Raw genomic sequence first — 19420 nt, 5'->3', positions numbered from 1 at the left:
ACTAAGCACAAGTCAGGTCATCTTAGGCTGATCTTATTTCACTCTTTAACAGAACTACTCGATTGGCATAGGAGGGATATGAGTTATTTGTGGTCTATCTTGGCTACATCCAAGAATCTGGCAAAAGTTGACCTTGAGAAACCTGATGGACAAGATAGGAATGTGAACTGGATGACATGTATATTGAATATTGGATGAACTCAAAATCAGTTTATTAATGAATCAGTAGTAATATTAATGGAAGAATCTAGGTTGTGTGCATTTCTCAGTCTTAAGTCAATGAGTTAGAAGTCAGCCTTACCAAATCTGTGAATGATGAATGTGAACTTTGAAGGGATAGCATCTATACCAAAAGAAAAAATCAGAATCCAGAAAGTCCTCAGCAGCCTGGAATGAGAAACTGAAGTTAACTCAAAGAAATTTCATAGAGATAGAAAACAGAAGGCCTAACACTTGGGTCTAAAATAATCTATTGCTCAAATATTGGGTGGTGGATATGAGAGGGACATAAATGTAACTTAACAGCAATAAAGAAACAAGACTGAGGAAAAAAGCTTTAAAAAGCCTTTGCCCTCGGCTGTTAACTAATTTGTCTTTCTTGAAAACACTGCTCCCATTATTTTTCTTCTTTCTGCATCTTGAACCTCTCCATCCTCACTGCTTTTGAGCACATCTTAAACATTAAAAACAAAATAAAACATAACACAGAACAAAAAATAAAACTCTCCCTTGAGTTTATTACTGCCTTTAGCTACCAGACACTCTTTTTACTTTTCTACAGGGCAAAGCTACTCAGGGGTTAACTTCACTTGCTCTGGCCAGTCTTCTCAACTTGGCCTCACTTAAGTCATCAGTGACATCCTAATTGAAAAACTCAAACACTCTTCAGTCCTAAGCTTATTTGATTGATGCCTCTGCAGCATTTGACACTCCTGGTCACTTTTTTTATTCTTGAATTTCTCTCTTCCCTTAGTTTCCTTTTCTTTGTGGTTATTTTCCTGGTCTCATAATTGCATTTCAAGTCTCTTTTGCCACCTCTCCTCAAGTGCACACCTCATTCTACCACTGGCTCTGTACTTTCTTCTCATTGTTTGTTGCTGGGGGATCTCATGCACTCCCAGGGTTTCAACTGCCTCATATGCTGAGATCTTTATTTCTTACATAACCCCATTCTTGAGTTCTAGACTTTACTTTCTCCTCAACTTCTCTAATGGCTTCAATTACCACCTATACTTTGATTATTCACAGAAACTCTAACCCAGACCTCTCTCTTGAACTCTAAACCCTTATTTCTATATCCATACTCAACACCTTCCTCTAGATGTTTCTTAGGCGTCTTACACTCAAGATTTTCAATCTGAATCATATCTGTCCTCCCTCCACTCCTAAAACCTCTTCTTGCAGTATTTCCTTCTCTAAAAAATCACACCACAATCATACAAGCCAGAAAATGAAGCATTGTGCCTGATTCTTCCTTCTTTCTTTTTTTCCCCTCCATGTTCAGGCAGACTCCAAGTCTGGTCGATTCTATTTCATTAATATCACACTGCCACTAGAGCACTTTTTCTCAAACTCAAGTCTATTTATTTCCTTTTCTGGAGGATAATAATCCCAACTTCTTAGCATGTCACCCAAGATCTGATGAGCTGGGTCCTCTCCCTACCTTTCCAATCCCATCTCATAGTTCTTCCCTGCAAGTATCCAATAGACTAACCATCCATTTCTACTAAAAGTAAGGTTACCTACGTATGTCTTGCTTCTGTTATACTTTTGTGCCTATTCGTATGCTTTTCCCTTTGCTTCAATTGTTCTTTCTTCCATTTTTTTTTTGCCTGATGAAATTCTTTGAGGCATAATTCCTTGTTTTCTCTAGGCAGCGTTTGAAACTTTCTCTTCTGTATTCCCATAGAGCCTCATTTTCCTATTATAGTGCAAAACACAGAGCAGTAATTACTTGTTTTGCATGACAATCTTCACCACTAAACTGTGAGCTCCTCAAGGAAGTGACTGTTTATCTTTGTAGCCCCAGCACTTAGCATAGTTCCTGGTACACAGTGAACACTTAATTCATGTTTATGAAATAGATGAACCCAATGTGCGTGAATACTACAGTGTCACTTCCACAGATTTGTTCTCCCCTGGCTCTGTTAACAGTTCTAGAACTTATAGACAGTGATGGTGCTGCTTTTCTCTGGGTGCATATTTAGAATATTTTTCTTTGATGTGATGCTGCACTTACATTGAGGCAGCAATAAGCTAAAAAACATTAAAGAAGTACAATAAGAAATCTAACACCATGTCAAAGGGGCAATGATTGAAGAACTGGGAAATATTTGTGTGAGGCACCACAAAAAGAAAATTAACAGTACCTATTGCAATAGTAGGTGATTGAGAGCAAGGCGCTTTTTTTTTTTAATTGAGGTATAATTGACAGATGACATTATATTAGTTTCAGGTGTACAGTATAATGATTCAATATTTGTATGCACTGGAACGATCACAGCTGACACTATATGTAGTTACGAATTTTTTTTTCTTGTGATAAGGACTTTTAAGATTTACTGTCTTAGAGACTTTCAAATATTATAATACTTTCAGTATTGTTCACCATGCTGTACATTACATCCCCAGGACTTTTTTTTTTTTTAAATAATTTATTTTTGGCTGCGTTGGGTCTTCGTTGCTGCGCATGGGCTTTTCTCTAGTTGCCGCGAGCGGGGGCTGCTCTTCGTTGAGGTGCACGGGCTTTTCATTGTGGTGGCTTCTCTTATTGCGGAGCACAGGCTGTAGGTGCCCAGGCTTCAGTAGTTGTGGTGTGTGGGCTCAGTAGTTGTGGCTCGTGGGCTCTAGAGCGCAGGCTCAGTGGTTGTGGTGCACAGGCTTAGTTGCTCCGAGGCATGTGGGATCCTCTTGGACCTGGGCCTGAATCAGTGTCCCCTGCATTGGCAGGTAGACTTTTAGCCACTGTGCCACCAGGAAAGTCCCTCCCAGGACTTATTTATTTTACAGCTGGAAGTTTGTACTTACTGACCCCCTTCACTCATTTTGCCCACTCCCACCCCCTCAAGCCACTCCTTTTCTAATAAAACACAACTATGGAAGATTAAATATGATGACAGATTGTTTGCTGCTTTTCCCACTAAGAAGTGGAGTCGAATTATCCCACCCTTGAAGGTGGTTTGCTTGACCAACAGAATGAAAGAAAGGGACACAAATGTATTTAATATGTTTTATATTAAATACAAATATGAGAGCCTTCATAAGGAAATGAAGACCCAAAGAAACGGACCTGAGTATTTTATGCTAGGCTTGGTGAGGTGCACGGCAGTGGAGGAATCCGATAGATTAAGGAGTATGACGTAATTGCAGTAAACTGGGGGAAACTTAGCAAGACATGTTAAGATTCTTAGCATCCCTTTGTCTTCAGAGATAAGGATGTTCCTTTTCTCTGGGCGTAGGGAGAGCACCTCTCACACGAGCATTTCTTGGCCTGTTTCAGGGAAGAAGCGTGACGAAGGGGAGGTCAGTTAGGTCAGAAGAAACCTTGCAGTTTCTGCCTTGGTGTCTTGTAATGTTTCTTCTTGGGGTGTTTCCACTCCAAAATCAAGACACCCAAGGCACATAAAGAGGCCACATGAAGGTGCTGGTGGTGCCAGTAGAACTCCTGGCTGACAGCCAGCGGCAGCTGCCATCAATGAGTGACCCATGCTGGACACCAACCCAAACGAGCCTTCAGATAACGGCAGCCTCCCCCAACATCCAACTGCAACACATAAGACACTTAAGCAAGAAAGACCCTTTTCAAATTTCTGATTCACAAATTAAAACATTTTAATCACTAAATCTGGAGTTTTAAACCATTAAAGTATGTATTGCTGTACAACAGCCACTCTACCTAAAACCACAGCTACAGATGTTGATTGACGTAAGAGTGACCTGGTAACAGTAAACCACTGCAGCAAAAGTGGAGGCGGATCACGCGAGAATATAACACACGCAACCATCTTGCATTCTCTTAGGAAAATTATAACAACAAAGAGCAACTCATTAAGACTCAGTGGCAGAACAAGCCCAGCGATACAAACGCGGCAGTTGGTTCTCGGCTTAAGGTCATCGCTCGTTTTATGATTAAGTAAAACATAGCAATACCCTTGATGACTGGCTACCTAGACAGCAAAATTAAGGCTGCAGATAAAAGGAGGGGAGGAGTGAGTTATACTGAGAGCACCAGGCATCTTGATTATGCATCTGCCTGAAGAGAAGGGGCAGAACTCAGTGGGATGAGAAACATCTTATAAAGATCAGTGGTCTTGTGAGATATTTGCTACTTAAAAAACCTCAGTCTAAGTTTCAAACCTTGTTGGAAACCCTCGTCTAACACTGCTTGCTTAAGTATATGTGGACTGAGCAGGGACGTCTAACAATTTCCAGGCATTTATGAAGGTAGCCTTGAGATTGGATCTTCTTAGAAACATTCAAATCACACTATCACAGAAGCCGAACTGGTCTCCTGATTCCTTTACCAAGTTCAAAGATGACCATTTTTAAAGTATATTATGGTAACCGTGAGATGTGTGTGTGTGTGTGTGTGTGAGAGAGAGAGAAAATAACAATTAGTACATCATTTGAAAATAGGAATTTTATACTCTACTGGCATTCTGTCCTAAATCTTTGCCCCTTTGATCTCACATTTATAGAAATATTTGCCTTTTCTTTAACAGTTGACATTATTCTTCCTGGGGAAAAGAAGAATGCCAGGGGAAGAGCATGATCGTTCTGTTAAAATATTGAAGAATTAAGAGGAATTATAGTTGTTATATAGCAATCGAAGGGTAGAAATTGCCCAATATTTTAGAAGCCGAAGAGAAAAAATTTTTCCATGAACTTTTTGCCAGAATTGTTCAAAGATGCAACGGGTTGCTTCGATAGGTGGTGTGTTCTCTGTCACTAGGGGAAACCAAGCAGTTACTTGATGGAGATGACATTAGAAGGGATTCCAGTAAATCTGGAACATTAGGTATTAAAGTCTTTCTATGCCTGAATTCTATAAATACTGAAGATACAGGAAGACAAATATGAAGCTATTTGGAGGGACTTGCCCCATTAAATATAAACATAATGTAACAGGAATTACATTACCATAATCGAATGTTAGTTCTGGTTTGTATTTTGTCAGGTATAAAGCTCTGCTGATACCTTTAAAATTGTTTTTCTAATCAAGTCAGCCAAGCATGAAATAACTTCTAGCTGCTTTAGTAAAGACTAATTAGAGGAAATTACACTAATGAGAGGCTAATAAAGCAGACTAAGATGACCCCAGAAGTACTCGTCCTTTTCAGACAAGGCCAGTGAATAGCACGCCTGTTGTAAGTGAGGGGTTTCTGGTCTCATTCTCCAAAGGAAGGTTTTGGGAAATTTATCAGTAGGGGGCATTGGTGTTCTATCAGCAGGAGAACTTGACTCAGAGAATAAGTACTCTTGGTAATTCTGAGCATTTTATAATGATCACAAATCAAAGCAGAGAGGGAAACTATTTTTCTTAGAAAAATCCACATAGAAATGTCATCTGTTCTAAATGAACAGCATGTACATATTTGGTTTTTCCAATATAAATGAAAGATGCTGGAGGCCTTAAAATTTTTTTTTTTTTTTGAGAGTGAAAAAAATATCCCAGCAGCTGCAGATTCAGCATTTCCAAGTCCTAGGAATTGGGAAGACAGCTGAATTGCCATCATGGTAAACCAGCATCACTAGTGCTTACAGCTCTCATTTAGCTGTAATGAGACTGAAATTAAACAGTCTTTCTGTGTTCGAAACTTCTCTAATACAACAAATACTGGTCTGTTTTTCTCTCTCCCCTTTTACTGGCACAGGCAAAAGCACGTAATTATGAAAGGCATTGGGGGAAAAGGAAAATACTTAGATTTGGAATGCACAGTATATGAGATAAAGAGCTGTCTTTCTTTAATACATACACAAGCCCCACATTTGGTCACGGATAGAAAGATTATTAAACAACAATAAAAATAAATGCAAATTTTCCACATCTACCATAACATAAATGCTAGATGGCAGATATAATTACTTAGGAATTATTACACTTTCTAGAAAATTTTGATATCCCATCTTTCTGGCCCCTCTATCCTCAAAATTCTTTTAGCTTTATATCTTAGAATTCTGGGACTTCAAATCTGAGATCTTAAGGAATAACACAAAGGAAGGATACATCAAAACACACATATACATACCTACAGCTTTCTCTAATTCAATTCTATTTCAAGCAGGGGAAGACTGCCTAATTCCTACCCACCCTTAATGCTCACCCAGCTTTTTACCTTCATTCAACCCCTTCTAGGTATATGGCAGCACTGGCTAGGTACTCCTCTATAAAACTTGCCTTGACCTCTGGGGCCATACTCTGAACTCCTGGAACATGCGTTTCTAGTTGGGCATATTTTTCTCAATTTAATAAACCCTTATAGCATTTCTTCCTGATGCCTACAGTAACAGAAAGGAAAACAGCACAACTCTAAAAGAGAGTGGTGTTTCTGCTTCACTTTTGTGTTTGAATCACCAGCTTTTGTGTTTCGTAAATAGCACCTGTTTTAGCCCTCCAAGTGTTTTGATCAATTAAGAGAGAGAGAAGGTGTCAGATCAAGACAGTCCCTTGTTACTTCTAACGGTTGGGTTAGAGGATGTGGCTTAACTGAATATCCTAATACTGAGCCACAGACTTAGGTGGACTTACCTACTCAGTCACAGAGAGCTAGAAAACCACAGTCCTTCCCCACATAGGAGGAACAGACTAGAACGCATGTTTCCTGTGGTACCTGGCTCCCACGGGGAAGGAAGGCGGAAGAAGCTGAGCTACGCATGCCCAGGTCTTCTTCCAAACTCACCAACAGTGAAACTTCCACCCCAGGGGAGGGGCAACTGAAGGGGTGGAGAGAGAGGGGCCAGACGTTATAGATATCTCTCCACACAAAAGGAAGTACCAGGAGTGGGGAATATGCTTCTGAGAGCATAAATCATCTCAATTCATACCCGTTCGGCAGGATGAATTGGATTTTACAATAATGAAATTTATTATAAGTAACAGAACTCTGCATCCACATCCTTAATCTTTAAACAGTCCACATTTCATCACCCTGATGAATACATCTTGGTTTTATTCTGGAATGGCTTGAAATGGGGCATGCTACGTCTGGATTTTCCTTTCCTTTATTGAACCTTTTAAGGCATTTAAGTCCCAGAGATAACTGGATCCTTAGCAGGGGAGGGAGGAGAGAAGTACGCTCGCATCTGTAATGATCTCTGACAGCGTGACATGGAGCACTGATTTTTACAGCAGTCACCAAAATTACAGTAATTAGAGAAAATATCCACATCTTTATAAACAGGGTGTTAACTCATTCAAAAGGAACTTAATGAGAATTTACAAGAGGAAGATCACTTTTGCTGCTCAGTATTAAACATTAATTAAAGTCAGAAGGCAATAGTCAAATTGCCTCTCCACTTCAGTCACTTGGCAAGGCACAGAAATTGGAGAGGCTTTAGAATCTGCTGACTTTGCTGGCTGTGACCCTCCAAATAGGTTCTCTAAATTTACATTCAGATTTGATGCTGAATTTTACTTCCTGTTAAAGATTTTATTAAAATCTTAGTGCAGAAACTGAGAGATGAAAACTTTCAAATGCATAGCATTTTAGATTTAGGCATCTTATTTTTAAAAAGCATTTTTAAATGCCCTCTTTATTATTAAGATAAGTAAATGAAGCCATATATGAAATAGAGTATGATCCCAACTATGAAATAAAATATGCATGGAAAATACTGGAAGGACATACATCACATTATTAGCAGTAGGTTGCTTTGAATGATTGAACAATGGATGATTTTTTTCTCCTTTTTCTTTTCTGTATTTTGTATGCATTGCTCTTATAAATGGAAAAAAAGTTTTAATTACTAAAAGTCTGCTTGTTTTCATGGAAGAGTTAAATCAGTGCCCCCAAATTGGCCATAAGATACTTAGGAGAACCAGCTTTTGTTTCTAAGATCTTGGGGGTGGCAAATTTGATGAACTGGAAAATAAGAAACAGATTGATTGATTGATTCTTACACTGTACTGTTTTATGACTGAATGATTGCCAATAGACTTTATTTTCATTTCAATACAAAATTATGCTTAAGAATCGATGTGTAATTGTGGCTTTGATCCAATATCAAACCTCTGACCCAATAAGAAACAAGACAAACTTCTTGAAGCAGACCTAATCATTTTTTCATTCTGAGTTAAGAACTGGCTGATTTTGACAGGGCGGGTCATGGAAATGGCCTATTTGGTCACATGAATCTCCTTGGAGGCTGCAGCTCAAAACACTTTATACTGATTCCTAGGTAAATAATATAGTGACTTGTGGGGGAGGGATTTTTCCTCATCTGATTCTTTCAGCTCACTTATTTTGTACTTCTCCCCTGAAATTTTCCATTCACTTCCTATTTTTCCTCCCCAGCTAACTCATTCTCCCAAAGATTTAGCTGCAACCCTGTCCAATCACCTTCCACCTCTACACTGAATTTACTATTTTACTCTTTTAGATGATGACTTGCCCATTTTCTGGCTAGCATTTATGATAAACCTAATTGGTTCTGCTTTTAAATAATCTCCTGAATATATCACGTCACCAATAGTCCCACTGCAATTTAATAAATTTAAATGAGGAATAAATTTAAACTTAATAAGTTTAGTGTCAGTAAACTGTCAACTTCTGTCCAGTTTCTCTTCTTTTGTGTTTAGATTTATAGATTAAATAGGCTTTATTTACCCTTTCTACTTCCTTATAAAACTTTTTTTTACACTGCGCTTTTAAGCATATTGTCACCAAGCCTCTGAGGCAAATATTACATCCACTTACAGATGAAAAAATTGAAGAAACTAAGATCCAAGTAAGGGATTAGAACCTAACTCCTTGCTTTCAAAATCCAGAGTTCGTATGACTGCCCCCTAACTGCGTGCGACTGGCCTGGGTTGGCATTTGTACCAGAGCTTCAGTCAGATGGGCTTATGATAGGCCTGGAAGAGGGTCCTACAAGGGGTATGAAGGAAAGGGAATTAGCAACATGATTTTTTTCCACCATTTACATTGGTTTTGCCTGCACTCTCCAGTAGGCTGGGAGCTGGAGTGTGTGTGTGTGTGTGTGTGCACGTGCGTGTGTGACTTCCTCATGGAACAAAGTGCTCCAAACATACTAGGTACTCCCCTTGAGTTTGTTGAATTGACCCAAGTTGAAAGCAGAAGCAGCACCAAGATTGAAAAGCTAGAAACCTCACACCTTCTAAGTAAATTTGGGCTCTCTTGTTTCCATTCGGTCAAATGAAGAATGCACGGGTTTGGGGTGTTTTGTTTTTTTTTTTTAATCTCAAAATGAAATTGTGTGTTGCCTGAGCTACTGACCCATAATTTACTCTGAAACTCTTTTGAGGGAAAACGCTATAAGGAAAGCCACAGCTCTGACTGCAGCATAATACAGATTTACTGATGGTCTCTTACATGCCTGCATTTGTGCTGGTTTGAAAGGGCACATAGTCCTATACACAAGTAATCATACACAGAGGGTCAAGTGCAATTAGAGATGCATTTACAAGATACGGTAGTAGTAGCCCAGAGAAGGGTATGTCTGGTCAGGAAAGGCTTCACAGGGCAGACAAAGCCTCCACCACACCATAAACCTTTCCAGGGGCAAACCATTACTTTTGAAGCTGGGTCTTTTCACACACTGAAAATAATGTTGCCAGGATTCCAGTTGTTGAGGCAAATGTAATACCCATGCTTGGATAAGATTTTTTAAATACAAATGTAGAGGTAAAAATCTTGGCTATAAACTAAGGTGTTAAAAAAAAGAATCCCATCTCTTTTTTCTTTAAAGTCAATATCTGAGTTCGAGCCACCATCACACTGGGCCACAGGAAATTTATTTGTTGTAACTACTAGGACTCCCCTACAGGATCTTAGTGCATCAGATAGGCCCTTGGGATGATGGTCTATACTGGGTAGCCCTGAAGCTCACAGTATCCAGTTCACATAGTTCCTTTAAGCTCCAGGGGCTCTGCTGCTTCTGTGTCACAGTTGGGGCACAGGCATCTCTGCTGCGCTCGGAACCCCCGGTCCCAAGGTCCAGCCTCCTTTGGTGTCCCAAGTGGTCATCACCTGTGAGGTCTTGCCAACTCACAGAAGTTCTGCCACCCAGCAGGATATATGTCCTATTAGTTGAAAGACCCATCCGTTTTGTTCCTCTTTTCTAGCCTTGGGGAATATCCTCCTCCTCCCTCTCTCTGCTGGCCCTCAAAGACCCACCTTCTTCCCAGTCCCTCCAGGTCTCCTAGCATAATCGCTTTAAGGAGTACAAGCTTTGATAAAAGATAAGAAAAGTCAGTAAGTTTAAGTAGCTTCAGCTCTTTTTCCCTGGCATATACCTCTGCGATTAACAAAGTACTCGGAGCCCCTGGCTGCCTGCTTGGTGTTGGAACAATGCAATGGGGTGAGGAGGGGTATGTGTGTGTGTGTGTAGGGTAAACATCCCAATACATTGCTCTACCACATGAGCAACAATTTTCCCAAGAAATTCACTTTCAGAAAAAGCTACCATGACACCTGCCCAGTAGTACAAACATTTGACCCATCAGGTCAGAGAGTAAACTTGGGAAATGAGATTGTAAGAGATGAAAAGCAGCTGTTGTCTCTTTGGTCCTGGAGGAAGAGCACTAAACTGAGAGTAGGCGCCATGGGTTTGGGTCTCACTTCTCTCACTAAACTTACTGTGTGACCCTAGACAAGTGACTTTCTCCCTCTGGGCCTCAGCTTTCCCAGCTACAAAAAATGCGTTCATCCTAAATGCCCTCCAAGCCCCAAGATTTGCATCTGGTTTGGTGTAACAGGAGGGGATCTATCATTTTTATAAAAGCATCTTAATAATCATCATCTATACTATTTGGCACTTTTAAGTTATATTGTTTGGCTAGACAGGTACAGGGGACAATGAGGGAACCATGTTAAGTGGGGCTGTTTGAAGCGTCCAAAGGTGAATGTAGCATGTAAGCAAGCATAGGGTGTGACAGGTCATGCCAGAAGCTTCTCACTCCCACTGATGCTGTGAGCCTTTCTATTACTGCTCACTTCTAGCTGTCTGCATCGTATGCTCCTCTTTAGGTTCAGCTGCACAGGCAAATTTTGCAACTGGGATGAGAAGTTCTGGAAATCTGGGAGTTTGTGGGTGAATCCTTGTGTGGTTGTGGTCTGGCTCTTTCTTTGGGTGGGCTGTGTGGGACCAGAACGAGCCAATCAGCACTGCACAGCCAGGTGAGGCATGGCCCTTGTTAAATCTGTCTGCAGGGCCCTCTATTTTTGGGAAGCAGCAATGTGAGCAGTGATAATATTTCACTCCACAAATGGCCCATAAGAAACATGAAAGATGTCATGTGCTCGAAAGGAATTGACAATGATTCTTTTCACTTAAGGAGGAATTGCTGGTAAAATTCATTCCTCAAATGACTCCAAAAGACAGATTCTTCAACAGGCACAAATTCAGGCCCAATGTGCTAACACAGTCTTTTACACCCACAGATCTTCTCCACGGTGTCTGTAAACGCCCACCCTAGGCTGTCTACAGGCCCTTGGAAAGAGCCCACAGTGTATTTTCTCTCCCAAGTAAAACTGCCACCAGAATGCCCTCTTTGTAAAGAAGAAGTAAAACACTCCCTCAAAGACTCAGTGACGGAGGCCTGAACATCAGTAATTTTGGGTTCAGTGAGAAAGAAAAAAAAAATTCAGTCATCAAAATGGAAGCTTTTAATTATGTTTACCTCCATGAATGAAAATAAATGCTCAAAATTCAATAGAGGATTGTATCTTCCTGGATATGGCCCTGGAATCCTCACTATTTTCCTAGCAGAACACTTTTAACCCTTGTTAGTGTGTAACCATTAACAATAGCAAAGACATTTACCACCTGATTTGTAGAGAAAATTCTTTATGTAGAGTCTTTCTCCTTTATCCAGCTTCTTACATTTATCAATTGTCAGAGGCTAAAAGCACAATGGCAACTTTTTATTATTCCTCAAAATAGCTCTTCTAAGGAGGTGAGAGGCTTTGTTATTTCATCCTCATAAGACCGAGGGAGATTTAGACCCAGATACCAAGCTGCAGGTTCCAACACATTAAGAGGAACAGGACAGGAATTCGGGGAGGGGTTTCATCTTCTTATGTAAGTTGTTGAAAAATTTTAAAAATACAAACTAAAAACTGGCTACCTGTTTTCTGCAATGATGAAGTACTGGTTTGGTTATATACATTTAGATATTATATGTATATGTTTCACATATATTCATATATAATTTTCTTTAACTGGACAGAACTAAACTGGGTGTTTCATTTTACACCCAGTAAAATTTAGAATCGTCATGTGATTTCTCAGAGGAGCTGAGAAAATACTGCAAAATACTGCAAAATTTTCCCACTCTGTGTCTTAAATGCATTTCCCAATACTCCTAGGTGGCAGGTCAGGTGGAAAATAGGCTGTAGCCTCCTTTCACTGCCCTACTAGTCGGGATGGACAATTCAAAGGCTTAAGGCCCTGATGCTTTACTTGGAACTTACTATAGGTTCTTGTTGGGCAAAGGTGAATTAGTAAAAGGATTTAATAATTGGGGAAGGAAGTGTCTCAGACTATGATGGATGGTCTTCACAAAGTTCTGGAAATTCTATTTTCTGGATGTCACGCCCAGCACTATTATATACCAACCACTTGTTCCCATGCAAATTCAGGGGACATTTGCCCCCAATAGCTGGTGTCCTCCAGAGCTGTTGACTTCCATATTGTTTTAGGAACTGTCATTCTGAGAATAACTCAGACATTTCAGAGGCAGAAATATGGTGTTTCCTTCTAGGACTGTGGCTTGTAAACCTTTGTTAGTAGTGAAATATTCGCAGACACAATCTCACGTAGAGCTCCAATATTAGAAGCAGGTGCAGTGGAGGTGCCAGGGGGAAGGGGTGGGGGGAGGAAGCACACAGGCTTCCCCCTGGTCCCAACCCTTGCCATCTTTGAGACCCTCTCTCAGAGGCCTGGTTCTCCACAGAACCCAATCTGAGGGCCCCTGCTCTAGGCTATCTGCAGAACAAGCCAAGTCATATACAATTGCCTGTAATCTTAAGACACATAATGGAGAAAAATGACTATTTGTTTTTGGGTCATCCTGCTGTGTATTACAAATCATGGGCAAAGGAATGAGTTTAACTCACAACCTGTCCAAGTTTTACATGGGTTTAGGATGACAGGTATAAGGTACACCGAGACTGAGTTGGGTAGAAAGTTTGTTGCATTTTGATGCGGCTAAAAGCGATATTCTTGCCAGAGCTGAAAGAAATCCACATAATACCCTATGAGGTGGAGAGTACACACAAATGTTATAGCTACGTTAGCTTTTCAAGCTAACCCAGGAATGAGCAACTGCTCTTCCTGTTTGTTCTATTCCAGACTGCAGAGTTTGAATTTTAGCAAAACCCATGTTTCCTGTGTACTGCTGTACCACCTTTCTCTAGCAGGAATTCCCTTAGGGCACACCAATCTGGGGGCAGAGCTGAGAGACCTTATGATGGGGCTGGTATCCATACTGCCCACTTGCCCTCTTTCTCAAATGCTGCTTTGATTCCCACACTGCTGCAGGGCTGCCCCAGCCACTGCTAATTTCTCTGGGGACTCGGTGTCACTGCCTAAAGAAGTCTCGCCCTGCGCTTCTGCTGAAGAAACTGCTTCACCATTGCTTCAGATGCTCTTGTTATTACACATTGGTCGCTGATTTTCTAGGCACTGTGTGTACCACTGGGATGGCTAAGGATCTTCTCATTACACAAGGGTTTGATCTTTCCTATTTTCTCTCTTTCCCGCTTCCATTCATTCATTCCTGGGGAAAAGGGGAAATGCTTTATATTTACTCATACGTAAATAATGTTGAGCATATTTCTTGATAAACAATAGATTTTAAATAAATGTATATTCATTGATTTTCTTGAGGGTTCATTTTGGATTATGAAAAGCACAGGCTTTGGGATGAAAGACGTATCAGTGAATCCATTTTCTGCCTCTTATAGGGGGTGTGACTTTGGACAAGCTGCTTCACCTCCCCGAGCTTCCGTTTCCTCATCTTTAAAGTGGGATAATCATACCTACCTCACAGCGTGGCTGTAGGAAGACATGATACAGCATGTGGCACTTGCTTGGTACACAGTTGGTGCTCAAAAACAGTAAGTCCCTTTCCTTTGCTTGAGGAATGAAGTGCTATCCTACTTGCAGTGAGAACAGTCTTGCCCTGGAGTCCCCATGATCGAGAGAGGTTGTGATTGAATGATAGGGAGTGGCTGGGAGGCCTCGCCAAGAAGCAAGAGCCCTGATCTGGCCCTGTCCTAGGCTAAGACCTGCTCTGTGGGTGTCAGTTCACCAGACTGTCTACTTACGGTACCTGGGCACTTGTCAAGGAGTTTCCAACAATGCCAGGTAAAGGAAACATGTCTATGGTAAAAGCTCTGTGATAGAACTGGGTGGGATGGGGGTTGTGAAATAATGAAAACTACTAACTGTAGCAGGCATGTTAACAGAATTGGTGTAGAAGCATATCATTTGGTCCTCCCTAGCAACCATTTCCCCATCTTCTGGAAACAAATTCCTAACTTTCCTTGAGGAACCACTGGTTCTCAATTTTGGCTCTATTAATTTAAAGGGAATGGACCCCACAACTAGTCCAGAGTTGAGCCTTGAGGAGCTAAAGCAAATTACACACATCCAACCTTCTGGCTGCACCGATTGGTTCAGGGCTGGGCATATGACTCAATGAGAGCCAAATATTTTCTGGGGCTTAGAGAATGGATTCCTTTTTCTCTTTTCTCTTGTGGGGCTGCCACAAAAGAATCTCTCTTCTTTTTGGATGGTGTAAAATGGAGCTGTGAAGCCTGAACTACTACCATAAAGGGAGAGCCTTGATCTGCTGTGTAGAAGCTGAGAATGAAGTTGGCATTAAGAAAGGCAGCTGAAAGATGGAGGGGAAAATGTCTTCAGTGAAAGTGTTTGAAACCCGGATCAAGCCTTACCTGAGGTCAGTATAATATCTGGATTTTTCAGTTATGTGAACCAATCAGTTTGAAATCTGTAATGTAATGCTTCAACTGAGAGACCCAATATGTTGGGAAAAGAAAACTTCTGTGAATCTAATTACCCTCAAAGATAAATTACTTTCCATTTAACTAGAAGGCAGAATTATAAGAAAATTATTTACTCTAAAAGATATTTGGCATTTTAATAATGTAATAACAGCTGAACTGATGTAGATCTTTGATGTTTTTCTTTGTTACTTTACTGCTCCATGTGTTATATGTATATTGTTATGAACTGAAGGTTTGTGTCCCTCCCAAATTCATATGTTGAAATCCTAAACCCCACTATGATAGTACTTGGAGGTGGGGTGTTTGGGAGGTGATTAGATCATGAGGGTGGAGCCCTCATGAATGGGATTAGTGCCCTTATAAAAGAGACCCCACAGAGCTTTCTTGCTCCTTCTGCCATGTGAGGACAACGGCAGAATACAAGCTATCTATGAACCAGGAAGTAGGCCCCAACCAGACACCAAATCTGCCAGTGCCTTGACTTCCCAACATCTAGAACTAAGAAAAATAAATTTTTGTTGTTTAAGCCACCCACTCTGTGGGTTGTCAAGGTGGTCCAAACTAAGATATACATATGTAGTTAAGTAATACTCTGGTTTGCACTGTTAAGTAGTAGAAAGAACATGAGAGTTGTAGTTAGAGAGAATTGTGTTCAAATCCAGATATTACCACTTATTAGCTGTGTTAACATTTGGCAAATAGAACCTCAATTTCCTCACCTGAAAAATGGGTTTAATAATTCCCTTTTAAATTATACGTGATGAATATTGATATTTAAATCACTGTGGTCATTTAAATGGAATTTGTACATAAGAGTGATCAGGAGGTCATACAGAAGTACCATCTAGAAGAGTGGCTCTTAACTAGGAGCTATTTCACACACACACACACACACACACACACCCCAGCGGACATTTGGCAAACTCTACAAGCATTTCTGGTTGTCACAGCTGGAGGGGATCTGCAGTTGGCACTTGGTAGGTAGAGACCAGGGATGCTGCTGAACGTCTCACAATTCACAGCACAGTCCCCACAACGAAGAACCATCCAGTCATCCAGTCCAAAATGTCACGAGTGCCAAGGTTAAGAAACTCAGATCTAGAAGATAGGTCTATTGGTGTCAGGGGAGTGCTCAAATTGGGCCTGGATTTGCATTATTTCTGCCAAAACACTTTGGGGAAATGAAGGAGGAAAAAAGAGTGAGCACGTGAGGTAGTAGCACTGGGAGTGAAAACAGAGGGATTCCCTGCCCCTGTGCCAAGGCTGGGGGAGTTCTACATGTGACTGATGGGTTTCAGAGTAAATGAGGGAGCTAAGGGCCCAGCTGAGGAAACATAGAGGTTATGGAGCACTGGAGAGTGCAAACTGGAGTGCCCAGCTAGGGCTCATGATAGTGTCACAGCAAGAGGATGAATGTCGTCCCTGGGGGTAGGGGCATGGCAAAGCTCTAGACTGGAGTGCTCCCTGCATCTGTAAGTGTTGTGAGGTGAAGCACAGTTAAAACGCTGAGAACTTGGAGTTAGGAGGAATAGGGCATCTTACTTTCATTAACCAGCTACTGACCATCTCTAGGTTATGTATTGTTTTATACTCCTTAAACAGATTAGATTACATTACATTATATATGTGTGTACACACTGAGGATGTTTGCAAATCCTGGCATGGTGAGGAAACAGAACACTGCCTGGTTCAGTCTAACAGATATTCCCAGGCATGACAGAGAAAAAAGGTGGGGAAGTCCTATAAGTCATAACCTGGCCCTTTGGGGCAATGATAATCATCACGAGGCTGAAGAATAAGTCCAGATTTACTGTGTTAAATGCTTCTTTTCTCACGAAGCTTCTTGGCACCAAGTGACTAGAGTAAATTCAGTGTCATGCCAACCCTGAGACCTGGGGCAGAGTTGCTGGGAGTAACCCAACTGGGAACCCCCCCAGACCATCCAGCTACATACATGGTGTCTTGAAGCCCCATTCATCTACAATGAGAGGTGAGGACAGGGGCATGGACCAGGTGTGAACAGCAAAGCTTCCCGGCAGTAATGTGATGATGTGACTTCTCTTGCTCTCTCACCATGAGGGAGAAGCTGGGTGGAGGACAGTGTTCGCGACATGACTGGTTTAATAATTACCCCTTTCTCTGCTCCTCTGTTGACTGAATCAGCTTCCCTAAAGGACACAGAGATGTGTGTGAGTTTGCATGTGTGTGTATCTGGTGGCAGCTTTAATTATTGCCACTCGTTATCCTTCCCTGTGCTCATTCCAATTGTCTTTGTGACTTGTCTTACATAAGTTGCTAAGCAATTTCAGCAATTCTTTTCTCTTTTCTATTGGTGAAATCTTCAAAATAGTCTTTTTATTGTCACTGTTTTAATAGTTTTAGTTTGCTACCTGCTGAGATTGCTGCAGTCTTAATCATTACATTTTAAAAGACAGCTGTTAGAAGTTCCTTTAACTGCACAAATAACATCATAACAACTGAACTAAAGATGAAATAAACTGTTTTAATTTCCCATGCTTTGCTAATAGTAATAATAGCTAACATTTGAAAGCTACCCATGTGCAAAGTACCGTGCTATATACCATATCTATCTTTTCACTTGTCTCGCAACATCCTCATGAGATAGACAGTATAATGTTATTACATCTATTTTGAAGAAAAGGAAATTGAGTCTTAGAGAAGTTAAGCAACTTGTCCACAGTCATGCCAAATGGTGCCCTGCTGAACACCACAGGCCCAGGACTCCAGCTCAGCACTAGCCTGAGCTGGAACTCAAAGACTGTGCTCTAGTTGCTCTCTCGTTGGTTCCTTCCAGAATTTATCATTATCCATGCATAATTTTTACATTTCTGCAAACATAGCATTGATTGATTGACTTTGTCTGCTCTTTTCACTTAGCAGAATACTAAAAACACTTTCCAAGTAGCTGTCTCATATTTATTGATAGTGCATATATTATTTCAAAAAATCAATAGATCATACTTGAACTAAGCATACTTCCATTGTAGCATATTTATATTGTTTTCAGTTTTTCGCCTTTTTACAATAAATCTCTAGTAAACATCTTCATGCATGTAGTATTTTCTAATTTTGACTTATTTCTTGGGATAAATTCCTAGGAGTGAAGGTACTGAGTCAAAGGCTAGGTGCCTTTCTGTAATTCTTCAAACATATTCTTCAAAAAGTTTTCTGAGTTATGCCCCTGTGAGTGCTTTTTGAGGCTACCAGGCTTACCATGATTTCATCAGTATGGAAATTCATCATTATTTTAAGTTTGTATTAATTCAGCAGTTGTCTTTTGTTAATAATAATTTCTTTGAAAATTACTGAAGTAGGACATTCATTTATGGTTCTTTTTATCAGTTTCTATATATTTTATGTATAGTATAGACAAGGGCAAACTATGGCTCAGGGGCCAAATCTGGCCCACTGCCTGTTTTTATAAATGTTTTATTCAAGTATGACCACATTCATTCATGTATTGTCTATGATTGCTTTTATGCTACAACTGCAGAGTTGAGTAGTTTCAACAGAGAACATGTGGCCTGCAAATAGAACTGGCTACATAATTTGAAGGGTGAAAAAATGAAAATGTGTGGAGCCCATTGTTAAAAGATTATTAAGAATTTCAAAATGGCAACGACAGAGCATTAAGTCAAGTGACGGTCATATGCCCGTGAAGCTGGCCCTGCCCACGAAGTCAGAAATATTTATTATCTAGCCCTTTGCTGATCCCTGGTATACATATTAATCTTAAATCTGTTATAATGTGTTTAAATGTTTTTCCTTGTCTGTAATTTTGTTTTTCTAAATTATGCCATTTGTGTCAAAACACTGATGTTTGTTTTTATATATGATAGAGTTTTTAGATGGTTTCCTTCAACAACCACTGCCCCAGAGATCAGATACATAGTTAATTCTATTCACAATGTTAATTTTAATGTGTAGTATGAAACCTGATTGTGCAAATCTATTTTAAAATTGTTACTCACAATTCCAATCATAAACATTTTTCTTATTCATTGCCTAGTGATGCCTACTTTATCATAAATAAATTTATCTATAATTGGACAATTTTTGAACTTTTAAATCTGTTTCATTAATTTGATTGTAGTTTTTGTTCTTTAGCTCAGTGGTTCTCAACCAGGAATGATTTTGCCCCCAGGGGACATCTGTCAGTATCCAGAGATGTTTTCGGTTATCATAAC

At 40.3% G+C, this 19420-nt stretch overlaps 1 protein-coding gene and 1 long non-coding RNA gene across 6 annotated transcripts in view; one reads left to right on the top strand and one right to left on the bottom strand.

Moving 5' to 3' along the window:
* The window catches only part of PLPPR1 (phospholipid phosphatase related 1), a 278398-nt gene that overhangs the window by 80172 nt on the left and 178806 nt on the right, over positions 1-19420 (bottom strand). The gene's annotated exons all lie outside the window — the stretch shown is intronic.
* The window catches only part of LOC118896513, a 104369-nt gene that overhangs the window by 84128 nt on the left and 821 nt on the right, over positions 1-19420 (top strand). For 2 of the 3 annotated variants that reach the window (XR_005020196.1, XR_005020195.1), the window contains 2 exons: positions 14148-14300; positions 14960-15145. This is a non-coding gene — a long non-coding RNA (uncharacterized LOC118896513). Of the gene's footprint in view, positions 1-14147; positions 14301-14463; positions 14551-14959; positions 15146-19420 lie in introns of all 3 variants that reach the window. The other variant, XR_005020197.1, reaches the window with a different exon arrangement.

Source organism: Balaenoptera musculus, chromosome 6, assembly GCF_009873245.2.
Source record: "Balaenoptera musculus isolate JJ_BM4_2016_0621 chromosome 6, mBalMus1.pri.v3, whole genome shotgun sequence".
Taxonomy (NCBI): Eukaryota; Metazoa; Chordata; class Mammalia; order Artiodactyla; family Balaenopteridae; genus Balaenoptera; species Balaenoptera musculus.
Note: the sequence above shows the minus strand (reverse complement) of the source record. Positions and strands in the feature narration are given on the sequence as shown.